Source organism: Tupaia chinensis, unplaced genomic scaffold (assembly GCF_000334495.1).
Source record: "Tupaia chinensis unplaced genomic scaffold, TupChi_1.0 Scaffold000288_2, whole genome shotgun sequence".
In the NCBI taxonomy this organism is placed as follows: domain Eukaryota; kingdom Metazoa; phylum Chordata; class Mammalia; order Scandentia; family Tupaiidae; genus Tupaia; species Tupaia belangeri.
The window spans coordinates 3595050-3611893 of NW_006159773.1; the positions used below are offsets into that span (position 1 = coordinate 3595050).

Below are 16844 nucleotides of genomic sequence, written 5' to 3' on the forward strand. Positions count from 1 at the left end.
TTCCCACACTTCCTATTTTTTCAGCTATTCATGCCTTAACTAATGATGAACTCTCTCCCCCAGAATATTTTTCTCACACATCTTTTCCTGTCTAAAATCTATTAGCATAATTTTCTTTGGTTATTATTATCAAACTTACCTTATCATCTTGAAATTATAGCATAGGGCCAGTCCTGTGACCTAGTGGTTATGGGAGCTGGATCCCACATGGCTGACAATGGCTCAAATTCTGGTCCCAGTGGTTTGAAAAGCATGCCAGGCACATGTGTGAGCATGCCCAAATAGAGAACGCAGAAGGAACAGTGGTATGACCATGCCCCATTGGAGGTGCTTCTCTCTTTTCCTCTCTGGCTAACAAACGTGATCTTTGACAATTAAAAAAGACATTATGTATTCCTCTCCTTGGACTGGCTCCTTAACAACAAAGACTATATATCTTTATCAGTCATTCCTCACTTAATGACCTACTTGTTTTAACTACCACTGGGACTGACATAAGACCAGCTTGCCAGCCATGGGGAATCCCGTCTCAGTATGTGTGAGTCAGGAATTCCCTTTCTCAGTCTTTGTCTTGTTTCTATAGTCAGTAATATTCACTACATGAATCATTTACAATCATACAGACCACATATTTCTTTATAAGTATTTATAAGTTTGTACTTTAATGTGTGTCCATAGCAGCATTCAGAATAAACAAAATCTATTATGTCAGATTTATATTATTGTGTCTTGACACTTTCTAGCACTTATCTAATGTATGCTTTCTCTATGGACAGAATTACTTTATTCTAGTGTTGTATCAAATGGTAGCTACTGAAAAAAACATATCCAATGGCACCAAGACACACCACGTGCCGAGGCTGACCTGGGATCCAAACCATTGTTCCCCCATAAGCTCCAGTATCAGGCAATATTATCCTATCATCTACAACACTGTGGCTGAGCCTTACCAGGTACTTTAATAAACATTTCCTTTTCTCCAAAAAGACCTAGGTGGCTAACTATATGGTGGTAACACCTAAACCTCAATGCTCTCTCCTAAGCTTTTATCATGTTATAAACTACCATCAACTAACCACCTTTACTTACACATTCCACAAGTACCTGAAATCAGTTTAATTTTGACAAAATCCATTTTCCTCCTCAACCCTTTTACTTTTCTTCCTCAACCATTTTGCTTATTGTCTTATACTTGCATTTCAGTGAATAGATCCAACAACCCAAACCATCTTATTAGAAACCTTAGAATCATTCTAAGTGTCTTCCTTTCCCCTTATTTCTCACATCCAAACAATTATGAAGCCCTGTTGATTTACTGAGATCCAAGCTTTCCATATTCAGTGCCTTTGGTTTAGCCCTTGTTTCTTCGAGCCTGGGTTATAGCAACAGTTCATTAATATCACAGTCTCATTGCATGCAATTCTAAATTCTGGCATCCTATTTTTCATAATGCCAACAGAGTGCTTTTTCTGAAAAATAACATCATTTTACTCCTTTGTTTGGTACCCCACCATCTATAAGAAAATGTAAACTTCTTAGTATGGCAAAAAAAAGTCTTTAATAATCTGGCCCCTGTTTTTCACCCAAGACTATACCCCACAGTCATGCTGAACTCCCTGCAGTTCCCTAAGAGCAGCCATACTTTCTCATGCCTCTATGCTCAAGTAATTAGTTCTACCTGTGACATCTCCTATAGCACACACATATAGTGAATTTCCAAATCTGAGGTCTAGGATGATTCCTCTATAAAGTTGTTTTTGATCTATGATCCCACCCCACTACTGCTTCTGGTAAGAACTGATTAATTCTCCCTTTGAGTTTTCATCACTTTCATATATGGCTATCACAGAATTTATATATCACTGTAACATGCAAATCTGTCTCCAACCGTAAGACTATAATAAGCTCCTTGAAGGCTAGGTACATGTATGAATGTTCCTTAGTTTTCCCAGTATCTAATACAATTGTAAAGTACATTGAATATGTTCAAAAACTGTTGAAGTGGGAACCAGCTGTTAGTGTAATGGCTATGTCGCTGGACTCCCATGTAGTCGACCGCAGTTCGTGTCCTGGACCTGGTGGCTTAAAACTCACGCTGGGCGCGTGTGCGTGCGTGCTCAAGATCCCGAGAGGAGAATGGAGGAGAAGGGATTGCGGCGGGACCATCCCCCCTGGGGGGTGATTTCTCGCTTTCTGTCTCTATGTCTCTCTCTGTCTGTCTGGCAAGCGCACACGCCCTATAGTGAAAACTTCTCCCAAAAAAAAAAAAAAAAAAACTTTTGAAGTAAAACAGCAAAGGCTGGGACCAGCAGTTAGTGTAATGGCTATGTCGCTGGACTCCCATGTAGTCGCCCCCGGTTGGAGTCCCCGACCCAGTGGCTTAAAACTCACGCTAGGCGCGTGTGCATGCGTGCCCAAGATCCTGAGAGGAGAATGAAGGAGAAGGGATTGCGGCTTGGCCATCCCCCCGGGGGGTGATTTCTCACTTTGTCTCTCTGTTTCTGTCTTGTGAGCACACGTGCCCTTATAGCAAAAACCTCTCAAACAAACAAACAAAAACAGCAAAGGCTAATAACACTTTGTATTGGCATCTAACAACCCTTTGGTAAAATCAATGTTCACAAAATCAAAGTTCACGCACACACAAAAATATAATATATAAAACATTACGTTGGGGACCAGCAGTTGGCGTAATGGCTATGTCACTGGACTCCCATATAGCTGATCACAGTTCGAGTCCTGGACCCAGTGGCTTAAATTCCCGCTGAGCGCATGTGCATGCATGCCCAAGATCCTGAGAGAATAGAAGAGAATGGATTGCAGCATGGCCATCCCCACTGGGGAGTGATTTCTCACTTTCTGTCTCTCTGTCTCTTTCTGGAGAGCACACATGCCCTACAGCAAAAACCTCTTAAAAAAAAAATTAGGTTGTCCCAATTAGCCACAGCGAGGCAAAAATCCAACTTTCTTTTTTAACAGAGAATAACTAATTATTAATGAGCATTATCTCCCCCATGGAAAACATATTACCAAGTTATAATGAGAGCTTACACCTTTTAAATATACACTGTTCCTAAGTGCAAAGTAAACAAGGTTGGCTTTGTTTTGTTTTGTTTTTTGGTGGCTTTTTTTTTTTTAGATTGTTCAAACAAATTTACTTAGTAAAAGACTGGTTAATGATAACAAGGTTGTTTTTAATACTTTCTCACCTCATCACTCTGCACTCTCTATTCTCTTATCTACAACCTCATGCTAGTCCTGCATTATATAAAGAAAACTATATTAGTCTTATTCCAGTCTTACCCCATCTGCTGGGTTTTGTTTTGTTTTGTTTTATGCCAGAATGGTGACACCGTTCATGGGTCCATTCATTCTCCCATTATTTCAGTCACTCTTTCAGTAGGGCAACACTCAGCAAGATGTTGAAGACAAGGTAGCACTCTCCAGAAATCTAAGGGTAACACCGACACATGAATAACTAATATTTTTAACAGATCAAAGATTATCTGTACTGTAAAAGAGGTAGTAATAATGCAAGTAAGTACATTTAATTGGTACAATGAGAAGATATTTGAGGAACTTTCCAAATAAACAAGGAAATGAAGGAAGACAGAAATTAATCTACTCCAGACTAAACAAGCTGTAATCAAGTTATAATAGAATGAGCACAAGCTCACTGATTTCACAAAAGCATTTATCAATATGAAATAAGATAATAAGAACACCTACAATTTATGGTATTCTTTTGTGATTCAAAGGAGACACACAAGAAAGTACTTGGTAAGTGGTAGGTTCCAAAAATGAAAAAAATTTGGTATCCAACTCTAAAAAGAATGTAGAACCAAGAATTTACAAGAGTCCACCTTTACCAGTTTATACTACTGGGCTCCATACAAACATTAAGAAAAATCTGTATTCTTGTATCCATTTTTCACACTTTTTCTGAATATGCCGAGAAGACCTCAATGGACACATACATGGAAATGAGATCATCTCATTTCCTATTTTTTCTGACTTTGGGTTCTTTAAGGTGAAACTAAGTATTTTGTATTTTGGAAGAAAACAACCTTACTTTTTAATTCATATATAATATTTAGATAGACTGTAAGAGGCATAAATTTTATTATTTCCTAATCAAAAGTCTATGTGAGGTCAGTTATTCTCTCATTTTGATTCCTCAAAATGAAAAAGGACATATAGTATATTTCAAGAATAAAACAATTTCCTTTTCTACCATCATAAGCTAACAAGTAATGAAGCACAGAGTACAATCAATTTCTAATTGATACCAGTTAGGCATACTCTAAGCAATGTCAAAGATGTTTAAATTGTCCCTTTATTGGGACCAGCAGATGGCATAATGGTTTATGTCACTGGACTCCCATGTAGTTGATCACAGTTTGAGTCCCGGACCCAGTGGCTTAAAAAAAAAAAAAAAAAAAAAATCAGGCCAGGTGCTCTCTTCTCTCTCTCTTTTTCTCTGGCAAGTGCATACACCCTATAGCAAAAATCTCTGAAAAGATTTTTTTTAAATAAATTGTCCCTTTATTATTAACCTAAGTTTCTGATAAATAAATGTGACTATTAGTCGGTAACATATTTTGCAATCAGCAACCTTCTTTCTTGATTTTATTTTCTACTACAGTAAGAGATATACTACTCAATTTTTGTGTGTTTTAATTTCTTTTCTAACACTATATTTAAATGTCACATGCTTGAGGAAGAAAATAAAGTGGGTAATACTTGCACTTATAGACATTTTTTAGAAAGATACAGAAATCTTCAATGAGGGCTAACCCAGAAGCCTAGTGGTTAAGGGAGCTGGATCCCACATGACTTACCACGATTTGAATTCCAGGCCCCTTGTAGCTTGAAAAACATACCAGGGAAGTGGTGTGTGTGTGTGTGTACTCCAAATCCTGAGAACTATGGCATGACTGTACCCCACTGAGGGCTGCTTTCTCTCTCTCTCCCTTTCTCTTGTGAATACACACACCCTCTGGCAAAAAAATCTTTAATGGCCTATACGTCTAATAATCCCTAAATATTTTATTGGAGTTCTATCTCAAGACAGTAAACTGTGTATCCCTTGATATGATTATATTTGTCAAAGTCGCCTTATATTTGCAACATTTTATTTATTTTTGAATGGCCAGAGGGTACTTCTGCTCATGGGAAAAAGGGAAGGGAAGCACCCCCCCAACAGTGGGACGTGAACAAGCCACAATCCCTTCTCTTCCGTTTCTCCATTCTGCCATAATTTAGGGCATGCCTGCGTATGTGCCATGTTTTTGAAGCTGCTGAAGCTGGGATTCAAACTATAGTTGGTCATGTGGGATCTGGCTCCCTTAACCACTAGGCTATGGGGCTGGCCCAAACAATAAAATTTATAGAAGACAAAAGTACAGGTTGAATAGCTCTTACCTGAATGCTTGGGAGCAGAATGTTTCATGTTTGGGATTTTTAAAACTTTTGGAATATTTGCATATACCTAAGATAATCTTACAGACATAAACCAAATCTATACACAAAATTTATTTATTTCATATACACCTTTTTTATAGCCTAAAGGTAATTTTGTACAATATTTTTGTATTGCAGTGTTTTGACTGTGACCCACCACATGAGGTCAGGTATGGAGTTTTCTATTTATGGTGTCATATTAGTGCTTAAAAAGTCTCTGATTGTGCAGCATTTTGGATTTCAGATTTTTTTTAAGTTGTCAGAGGGTACATGCACTTGCCAGAGACAGAGAGAGTGGGGGGCCAGCCTGTGCATGTGTGACCAAATTTCCAAAAGGAGAATGGAAAAGAAGCGATTGTGGGGCACAGCCACCCACTCTGGAAGGCGACTTCTCACTTCCTCTCTCTCTTTAGCCTTGTTACAGAGTACAAATGACAGAGAGAGAGGGAAAGTATCCTGTGCTAGGGCATGGTCATGCTGCAATTCCTTCTCCATTTCTCCATCCTGTTGGGATTTGGGGCATACATGCACATGCACAAGTGTGTTTTCCAAGTCATTAGGGCTGAAATTCAAACCATGGTCAGTCATGTGGGATCTGACTCCCTTAACACTAGATTACAGACTGGCCCAATTTCAGATTTTTGAGAAGAAGAGTTTTTATACCTTTGTTTTTCACATTTTTCACATTTAGAAAAGGAAAAAATGAAAAGGAAATATGAAATTATGAAAAGTGAGTCCAAATCAATTAATCTAAAAAGAGCAAATACCCTGTGTCACTTTCTTTGGCACTCAGGTGCACACTTGCACATGGTACAAGTATAGTATATTCATGGCAGCATTACCTTTTGAGAACTGCTATACAGTCTACAACATTTACTTTGCAGAGAACGCGGTATACAATAAATACTCAAAAAAAGTTAGCTTTCCTTTTACTCTTCTTACTGCTTAGAAATTAAAATCCCAATTTTTTTTGAAGTACTTATGAGTGTGCCATGTGTATACCAATGCTCCACTGTATGACTGTGCAGAATAAGGTGTGTGTGGGAGGGAATACTTCAGAATGTGAACAATGTTTCAATGAGATCACACTTCCTACCAACCAGAATAGCTAAAATCAGAAAGATAAACAGTAACGAATGCTGGCAAGGATGTGCCAGAGAGAAACTTTGTAAGTGCCTCATTCACTGCTGGGGGTATGTAACAATGCAGGCATTCTGTTTTTATTTATTTATTTGGAGAGGTTTTTGCTGTAGGGCTCTTGAGTTCACCAGAGACAGACAGACAGAAAGCGAGAAATCACCCCCCGGGGGTTGGACACACTGCAATCCCTTCTCCTCTCGGGATCTTGGGCACATAAACATACGCGCCTGGCATGAGTTTTAAGCCACCGGGTCTGGGACTCGAACCATAGTTAACTACATGGGAGTCCAGTGACATAGTCATTACCCTAACTGCTGGTCCCCACAATGCAGGCATTTTAGAAAACAAGCCAGCAGTTTCTTTTTCTTTTTTTTTTTTTTTTTTGGAGAGATTTTCACTGTAGGGCGCGTGCGCTCGCCAGACAGACAGAGAGAGACATAGAGACAGAAAGCGAGAAATCACCCCTCAGGGGGGATGGTCACGCCGCAATCCCTTCTCCTCCATTCTCCTCTCGGGATCTTGGGCACGCACGCACACGCGCCCGGCGTGAGTTTTAAGCCACCGGGTCCGGGACACGAACCGCGGTCGACTACGTGGGAATCCAGTGACATAGCCATTACGCTAACTGCTGGTTCCCAAGCCAGCAGTTTCTTAAAAAGTTAAACATAAAGTTACCATTTGACTCAGCAATTCTTCTCCAGGTTATCTACCCAAGAGAAATATAACTCTATATCCACATAACAGACTTACACATAAATATTCACAGCAGTATTAATTATTTAACTCAAAGTCCACCAACTGGTGAGTGGATAAGCAAAATGTATATCTAAACATCCATAAAAAATGATGAAGTATTGATACATGCTACAATATGAATCTCAAAAACACGTTGAGTGAAATAAACCACAGACAGAAGACCACCCACATACGACTGTATTTAAATGAAATGTCCAGAAAAGGCAAAAAGTGAAGACAGAAAGTGGCTTAATGGATTCCTAAAGCTATGGCAGCAAGAAAGATGAACTGGAAATGGGCACTCAGGGAGCTTACTGAGGTGTTCTCAAACTGGATAATGGTGATGGCTGTACAACTCGATAAATTTACTAAAAATTATTACACTTAAAATGAGTAATTTTTTTTTAAAGTAAATTTTGAGGTCAGCAGGTGTCATGGCAGTTAAGGCACTGGACTCCTACATGGCTGACCGTGGTTAGAGCCCTGCTGGACCTGGTGGCTTGAGAATCACGCCAGGCACAAGTACATACATGCCCAGAATTCCAGGAGGAGAATGGACAAGAACTGACTGTGTCATGGCCACTGCCCCAGGACAGGGAGGGTGACTTCGCCCTTTCCCTCTCATTGTCTCTGTCTCCAGAGAGCATAAGCACCCTATAGCCAATTAGAGAGAGAGAGTAAATTTCATAGTACATAAAGTATAATTCAATAACATTTTCTTAAAAAGTTAATAGTAGGGGCCGGCAGGTGATGTGGTTGTTAAGGCACTGGACTCCCGCACAGCCAATCTGGACCCAGTGACTTCCTCTCTCACTTTCCCTTTCTCTCTCTCTCTAGTCAAATTAAATAATAAAAAATAATTAAATAACTCTTTAATAAAAAAATAACTTCAACAGTATTGGGCAAGCTCCATAGCCTGGTGGTTAAGGCAATCAGATTCCACATAACTGGTCTCTTCATTTGAGTTCCAGACCCAATGGCTTGAGAACTCACAGGGGAGCTCGCTTTGGCAGCACATATACTAAAATTGGAACAACACAGAGATTAGCATGGGCCCTACGCAAGTTCGTGAAGCTTTCCATATTTCTGAATCGATGAAAAATTCGCTATCATGATCAAATAACACTGTTTTCTCTGCCTGCCACCCCTACACCCACCCCCACCCCCAGACTGTGCAGCAACGTGGTGTTAATGTCAAGGCTCAGAAACTATCTAGTGCAATGTCTGCTGCGAAAGCCATTGCTGACCATGTCAGAGACATCTGGTTTGGAACTCCAGAGGGAGAGTTTGTGTCCGTGGGTGTCACTCCTGATGGCAATTCCTATGGTATTCCTGATGATCTGCTCTACCCATTCCCTGTTGTAATCAAGAATAAGACCTGGAAGTTTGTTGAAGGACTCCCTGTTAATGATTTCTCATGTGAGAAGATGAATATTACTGCCAAAGAACTGGCAGAAGAAACTGAAACTGCTTTTGAATTTCTTTCCTCTGCCTGACTAGACAATCATCATGTTACTAAATGCCCCAAAGCTGAAGAATTTAAATGTCTTTGATCCTAGTACCAAATAATAATAATGCTATAATTAAAAATTATGTGTGAAAAACAACACTTTTAAAGATATTGTGCTTCCTGGTACGGATTTGTGAGTGACTGTCTATGGTTATGCTGTTAGTGCTGTGTTCTAAGTAAAAATATACATTGAAAAAAAAAAAAAAGAACTCACAGGGTACGTGAGCAGAGACCCGCAAAGTCTAAAAGGAGGGAGAGATGGAAGAGAAGGGACTATAGTATGACCATCCCCCATGGCAGGGTGCTTCTTTCTATTGTTCTGTGATGAGTATGTGTGCCCTTGAGCAAAAATTTTATAAAAAGGGAACAGCTAGCTATGAGGGATTTGGGAGATTCCTTTTCCAGTTTTACTTGAAAATGGTTTGAAAAAAAGGATTTATAAAAAAAATTACTAAATTGCAGGGGGTGGGCAGGTGGCATGGTGGTTAAGGCACTGAGCTCTCACATGCTCGACTAAGGTTCAAGTTCCAGTGAGTACTTTCTCACTTTCCCTCTCTTTCTCTCACAGTCTATCCCTCTCTGATCATTTCCCTCTCTCTGATCAAATTTAAAAATGATAATAAATTAAATATTAAAAAAAATAACTTAACTGCTGGGACCAGGACCAGCAGTTGGCATAATGGCTATGTTGCTGGATTCACATGTAGCCAACTGTGGTTGGAATCCCAGACCTGGTAGTTTGAACTTACGTCGGGCACATGTGCGTGCATGCCCAAGATACCGAGAGGAGAATGGAGGAGAAGGGATTGTGGTGTGGCCATGCCCCCTGGTGGGGGGGGCTGATTTCTCACTGTCTGTCTGTCTGTCTCTGTCTTTCTGGTGAGCGCACATGCCCTATAGCAAAAACCTCTCAAAAAAAAAAAATTGCTGGGATCAACAGATAGCATAGTGGTTATGTCACTGGACTCTCACATAGTCAACTGAGGTTCAAGATCTGGACCCATTGCTTAAAGTTCACACTGGGTGCATGTGCACATGTGCCCAAAATCCTGAGAGGAGAATGAAAGAGAAGGGACTGCTGTGTGACCATCCCCCACTGAGGCTGATTTCTCACTTTCTGTATCTTTGGCAAGTGCATGTGCCCCATAGCAAAAACAAACAAACAAAACAAAACAAAACAAAAAAACAAAAAACTATTTCAAAATAATAAATAAATAAATAAATAAATACCTAATTTTTTGGAATTGTAAAAGTAAACACACTGAAGGATCTGCCTCTGTAAAAGGAGCTTAGTCTTCATGACAACTACTTTGGCTGCTTACATTATTTCATTTCTTAGCCAAGTTCTAGAAAACAAGGTTGTTAAACAGCTGAAAAAGTGAGGTCTCACTATATATTGTTCTTTTGAATTTTTAATTCTTAAATTTTTTTTTCTTTATAACAGAATGCACTTGTACACGCATGTGAGAGTGATAGGGAAGAAAGATAAGCAACCTCGAAAAAGTTCTAGTCATGTAGTGATCTCCTTCCGCCAATCTACCAGCCCGTAAAGATCTTGAGCACTCCCATAGGCCTGGCTGGTTGGGCCAGGGATTCCAATTACAGAAGCCATGTGGGATCCATCTTCTCTCTTTCTCTTTTTTAAAGGTTTTCACCATAGGACACACGAACTCACCAGGAAGAGAGACATAGAGAGGGAAAAATGAGAAAACCTCCCCTAAATGGAATAGCTTCTCTTTTCTCATCCTTTCAGGATGCTGGGCATGCACATACATGTATCCAGCATGATTCTCAAGCCACTGAGTACACAGGAGCCAGTCCTGTATACATTTTTTTATTCAGTGTTTAGAGACAAAAATAAACAGCCTCACACAGATTTTCCTAAAGATACTACCAGAGGCAATATTGTGATATGAAATACTGTAAAGGTATTTCTCCCTTACAATCTTTTTTTTAAAAAAGAAGTATTTAATTTTATTCATTGTCATTGTTTTACTTTATTTTTTGAAGTTGACCAGAAAGAGAGAGAGAAGGAAAGTGAAAAGGCAAGCTGCCAGGTCTGGGACTTGAACCGCAGTCAGCCATGTGGGAGTGCAGCTGCCTTAACCACTATGCCATCTGCCGGTCCCCCTCCCCCCCAAAATCTTTCTAAATGAAAAAATGACATAGGTTGTATACCAATTTAGTTACAGCAAGTCTAAATCTAAGCAAAACAAAAATATAAAAAAGTAGAACACAAAACTTAAACACTTAGGCCCAGGACTCTTTTTTTTTTTTTTTTGACTGGAAGGAAAAGAATTTAATGTGACAAAGCAGGGTGCTTATGGTGTGGGTTCCAGTAGAGGGAAACCCTGGCCCTGGTCTTGGGCCAGCAGGTGCAGAAGCAGGGAGTGCAGGGCCTGGCAGACAGATGTGTAGCCCAGGCAGCCCAGATGCAGGTAATTGTACATGTCACGGTAGCTTACGTGCCGTCTGAATGCACAAAGCTAGGATCAGCATCCAGGAAGTGGGCCCGTGGATGGCCAGCCAACGCTGCCCATACCAGCTCATTCACCCATCGATTCTTCTCCCTAAGTGGATTGGGGTGCTGGCCTCTTGGAAGCAGGCCCAGCACCACTACCCGGGCTTAGGGTTGCCTCTGGTTCACCCAGTACAAAGGCCTTGATGCCGCCAGAAACCTGCTCTGCTGTGTGACCATGGTTGTTGGTGCCCACCCAGACCACCACAATCTTGGGCTGGATGTGTTCCAGCTCCCCATTCGCCAGCCGCCACAGTTCATGCTGTGTGCTGTCACCGCCAATGCCAAAATTAAATGTGTACAGAGGATAAAAGAGCTCCCACCAGATCTCACACTGGTGCATTAGTTGGACTAAGGAGACCCGATAAAGACGACTTCGGTTTCCTTATTTTTGTTGTCTGCCACGAAATGATGGTGCAGAGACATCCAGAGCCCATAGCCCTGGACGTCCTGTACTGGCGTGGGCTTTCTGACTGGGTTCTCCTCTCTGTTCATCCTTAGCACAGTGCTCCCCTCCAGACAATGGACTTCCCAACCCTCACAGTCAGGGGAAGGAGCCCCCTTTTTTTTTTTTTTTAAAGAGAGATTTTTGCTATAGGATACATGTGCAGCCAGAGAGATAGAAAAGCAGAACTCACCCCCCCAGGGAGGATAGCCACACAACAATCCTTTCACCTCCATTCTGCTCTTGAGATCCTGGGCACACACACACATGCACCCAGCATGAGTTTCAAGCCACCAGGTCTGGGACTTGAACTGTGGTCGGTCATGTGAGGGTCCAGTGATGTAACCATATGCTGGTCCCAGGATTCTTAATATTGCTTATTTTTTGGTTGTTTATTTTTTCTGTTTGCTACAGGGCATGTGTGCTCGCCATGGGGAGGAGGGGAGGGAGGGAGGAAGGGAGGGAGGGCGAGAGAGAGAGAGAAAATCATCCCCAGGGGTGATGGCCATGATGAAGTCTCTTCTCCATTTTCCTCTTGGGATTCTGCGCATGCATGCACATGCACCCAGTCTGTTTTTCAAGCTGATGGGCCCATGTCTTGAACTATGCTGTCGGTCATACAGGATTCAGCTGCCTTAATCTCGTCACCTGCTGGACTAGTAAATTTTTCAAGAGACTATACCTAACACACACTAAAGGCTCAAAATATCCACTTTCTATATTCATGAAATAACTGGTGATAAGCCAAAGATGGTATTTGATTATATAAACATATAAATACGGTTACTCTATAAATGGAAGCTCAGGGTCAGCTGGTAGCATAGTGGTTAAGGCAGCTGGATCCCAAATGACTCAATGTGCAGTTTGAGTTCCAGATCTGGCAGCTTGCGAGAGATGTTGGGCACTTGTGTGTGTGTGCCCAAAATCCCAAAAGGAGATATAGAGAGAAAAGGATTACAGCATGACCATCTTGGGGGAGAGGGGTGTTTTCTCACTTTCCCTCTCTCTCGTAAATGCATGCACCCTTCTAGTAAATTTTAAAATAAATAAATAAAAAGGAATTTCAAATAAATCAAATGATATTCTGAAAAGTAAGAATAAAGGGAACTTTCACTAGTTTCCTAGCACTGCCTTAACAAATCACCACAAACATGGTGACCTAAAAGAAATTTACTCTTCCACATCTCTAAAGGCTAGAAGTCCAAAATCATTGTGCAGGACCGTGCTACCTCTGAAGACTCCACGACAGAATCCTTTGCCTCTTCCTAGCTTCTGGTGACTTCTGATGTTCTTTAGTTTGTGGTGGCATGACTCCAATCTTTAATGTGCCTCTGTGCCCCCTGCTTTTCAGTCATTGGATTTAGGACCCCTCTAAATCCAAGATAACTTCAACTTGAGAGACATATTACATCTGCAAAGGTCCTATTCCAGAAAGAAGAAACACAAGTGAAAGGCTTTCTCTTTGGGGGGGAAAAAATCTCTCTGATAAAAACCTTGAGAACTTGAATTTGAAATTGTTTTAAATCCCTGAGTGATAGAGTAAGTAAATAAGCACATGTATGCACACACACACACACACACACACATACACAAACAGGCTCCTGACCATGCAATTTACCCACAGCTTCAGTCAGCCCTGGATCATGGGCACATAGCCTGGTATATTCGCAGAGGTCTCTGGATTTGAACAGGAATCTGCCCATGTGGGTCAGCCACGTAGAACATCATATTTTATCAGTGTTCCACTGTCAGGCCCCTGTTTTGTGTCATTATTAGCAGAAAATATGCTATTATATCATCAGGAAATTCTAACATTTAAAAATTCTAAAATACATGTAAAAGCCCAAATGAAAATGTTTTACTATATGAAAACTTATTTCTCAAAGACTTTTTCTCTCTTCTAGTGTTCCCTATTGAGGGGGAATTCCATCTCCAATCACCCCCTAGCTCTGGCTTGCAAAACTGGATGTGTCATTCCTTTTATCACTCAACTAACCCACCAGCAAATCCTGTGGATTCCTTCAAAATACATTCCAAATGCAAGGAATTTTTTATCTCTTCAACTACCACCAGTTTAGTCTAAGTCCTCATCATTTCTGACCACAGCAAGCCTTTAAAAATGTAAATGTGTATGTCAGGCCTCTGTTCAAAAGTCTCTAGTGGATTCTACACAGAAGAAAATCTCAAATCTGCCCTCCTCATACCCTCTCTAATCCTTCCCCAGGCAAACAAGCCTCCTTGCATTTTAGCATATCCACCTTACGTTCCCTCTGTTTTGGGTTCAACCAAATATATGAAAGGCTTAATTCCTCAATTCTGTCACTTCTCTCTGCCTTAAAGGTCACCTTACAGAGAGGCCTGTCCTAGCAACCCTCTTTAAGGAGCACCCCTGTCCTTCTCCTTATTTCTTCAGATAACTACCTGACGAAATCATATATAACATACTCACATGCTTATTACCATCACCCCCACCCCACTAGCACACAAGTTCCACGAAAGTATGTTTGGTTCACCTCTGTACACCCAGCACTGGAGCGATATCTGGGCAAACAAGGAGTTCTACAAATATCTGAGTGAAGAATAAACCGAGTTAGCAATGGTGATGATAATTTACTCATGCATTCCTCCTTTTCAAATATCACTCCTCCATAATGTGAGGAACACCATGACAAACATTTCCCCAAATTATTTTCCATTTGCAAGTTTCTCTATAAGTTAAACCTTCTCAGGAAAGTCAAACTATTCATAGTTACCTGCCACTAGATGGGGTGAGAAAGAAAAAACTAGGCACAAAAACAGTTCTCCCATTTTAATCATTCCAACTGCTCCTTATTCCTTTCTTCTTCCCATATTGTCAAAAGGAATATTGCTTTCCCCAAACACAAGACTCTTCTGGAGGACGGTCTCATCAGTAGTTAGAACTACTGTACCTACTTCGTCTTTCTTTCCCTTTAAACATGTCCCAAAGTAAGTGCCAAGGAGCAAAGCATCCCAGGGTTCTTGCTTGATTGCATTAACAGACACTGAAAAGGGGTCAAGTAAATTTAGGAAAAACTTCATTAAACAAATCAAGCAGTTTCTTGGAGAACTTTTCGGAATCTTAACTATGTCCATGTGTACTGTAAATCTTTGAAATGTAAACAATGTAAATTAAAATATAAATTATACACTGTAAACCAAACTTGTTTATTCAACCTAAACTTTTTTTTTAAATGCTTCTCTAAGAACTTGTGTTCTGTGACATTTTACTTTATTCAATGCTATCTAGGAGCAAGGGTCCTTAAAACCAATCTGAAATATGAAAGAATAAATACAAATAAAATCTTACTTTTGTCTTTTATTTTAGATATTAAGGAAGGCTTAAAAGACTTGCTAGGGCAGGTAAAGAGCCTAGTGGTTAAAGGAGCCAGATCCCACATAGCCAACTGCAATTTGAATCCTGGTACCAAGAGTTTAATAAACATGGGGGGAGGGGTACATGTGCGTGAGTATCCAAAATCTTGACAGGACAGAAAAATGAAGAAGAGGGACTAGCAGTTAGCATAATGGCTCTGTCGCTGTACTCCCATGTAGTCGACTCCGGTTCGCATCCAGGACCTGGTGGCTTAAAACTCACGCCAGGCGCATGTGCATACGTGCCCAAGATCCTGAGAGGAGCATGGAGGAGAAGGGATTGCGGCGTGGCTATCCCACCTGGGGGGTGATTTCTCGCTTTCTCTCTCTCTGTCTCTGTCTGGCGAGTGCACGTGCCCTATAGCAAAAAAGAAAAAAACACCTCTCCAAAAAAAAAAAAAAAAGAAGAGATTGTAGTGTAACCACATTTCACTGGGGGGTAGGGGAGTGTTTTCTCCCTTTCCCTAGCTCTCTACTGAGCCCACATGTTCTCTGGCAAGTAAAGAGGGAAAAGGGGGAAAAAAAAAAAAAAGGAGAGAGAATTGCCAGTAAATTTAAATTATAATTAAAATATTCACTGCACAATATTATTTAGGGATAAGTCATTATTTTTTAAAAATGGTAAAGAGTGACAAAAATTAATAGAGTTACCAAAAGTAGTGTAAAGTCAGAGCCAAAAGCACTCATATTATTTCCCCTTCACTCATATAACCCTTTTTACAAGATCGTCAACTGAAATAAGGGTAGGATTCAAAGGGCAGAAGGAAATAAGTTCCATGAAGTCTCAATACTATACTTACATTTCTGGGGAAAACTGTAATTATAGGTAACAGATTCTGATATGAAAAAACAATGGTGGGTCATGGGATGGCATGGAGGTTAAGGCAGTTAGATCGCACATTGCCGACTGTGTAGTTTGAGTCCCAGAGCCGGCGGCATATCCAAAATCCCAAGAGGAGAATAAAGGAGTAGGGACTGTGGCCATACTGCTGTGGAGATGATCTCTCACTTTCTCTCTCTGTCCCTCCTTCAGTGAGCACATGCACCCTACAGCAATACTAAAAAACAATTTATAAAAGAAAACTATAGGGCCAGGGGGTGCTTTCTCACTTTCTCTCTTTCTGCTGAGCACATACGCCTCTTTCAAATTATTAATTTGAAAAAAGAAAATCATATCAGGTGGATCACTTTATGATATAATGGAAAATACATACTCATACCCTTTGTGAAGCAAAAATTAGTTCTCCAACAATTCTTTTCTTTCTCCATTACTTTCCTTTATCCCTGGCAGAAAACCTACCCTTATCATAACCTCCCTTCCCTTTGTCTTCTGGTCACCCGTAACAGTGCCAGTTTCCAACCTTGAACTCTTTCATCCTATCATTTGCAGAGCATTTTCATAGATATCTAATGTCAGAAAGTCAAAGTTGAACTAGTCACAGCCCTAACATCTAAGAAATTCTTGAAACTCAGAGACCTGATTGTAATATGTCCCAACTGCACCTTGTCTAAGACACAAACACCTTCAAGTCCAATCCCACAACAATCCTAAATTCTTTGAAACTAAAAATAGCTCAGCTGTTGTCTCATCTGCCAGCAGATGGCCAGACTATTTTTAATTCAGGATTCTGGAAAGCAGG

At 40.5% G+C, this 16844-nt stretch overlaps 1 protein-coding gene and 2 pseudogenes across 1 annotated transcript in view; 1 reads left to right on the forward strand and 2 right to left on the reverse strand.

Moving 5' to 3' along the window:
• Nucleotides 1–16844, reverse strand: part of ARFGEF1 (ARF guanine nucleotide exchange factor 1) — a gene marked incomplete at its 5' end in the record, with an annotated part of 157794 nt that overhangs the window by 136970 nt on the left and 3980 nt on the right.
• Nucleotides 8336–8426, forward strand: LOC114008114 (uncharacterized; annotated as a pseudogene).
• LOC102485013 (platelet-activating factor acetylhydrolase IB subunit gamma pseudogene) lies at nt 10970–11922 on the reverse strand (annotated as a pseudogene).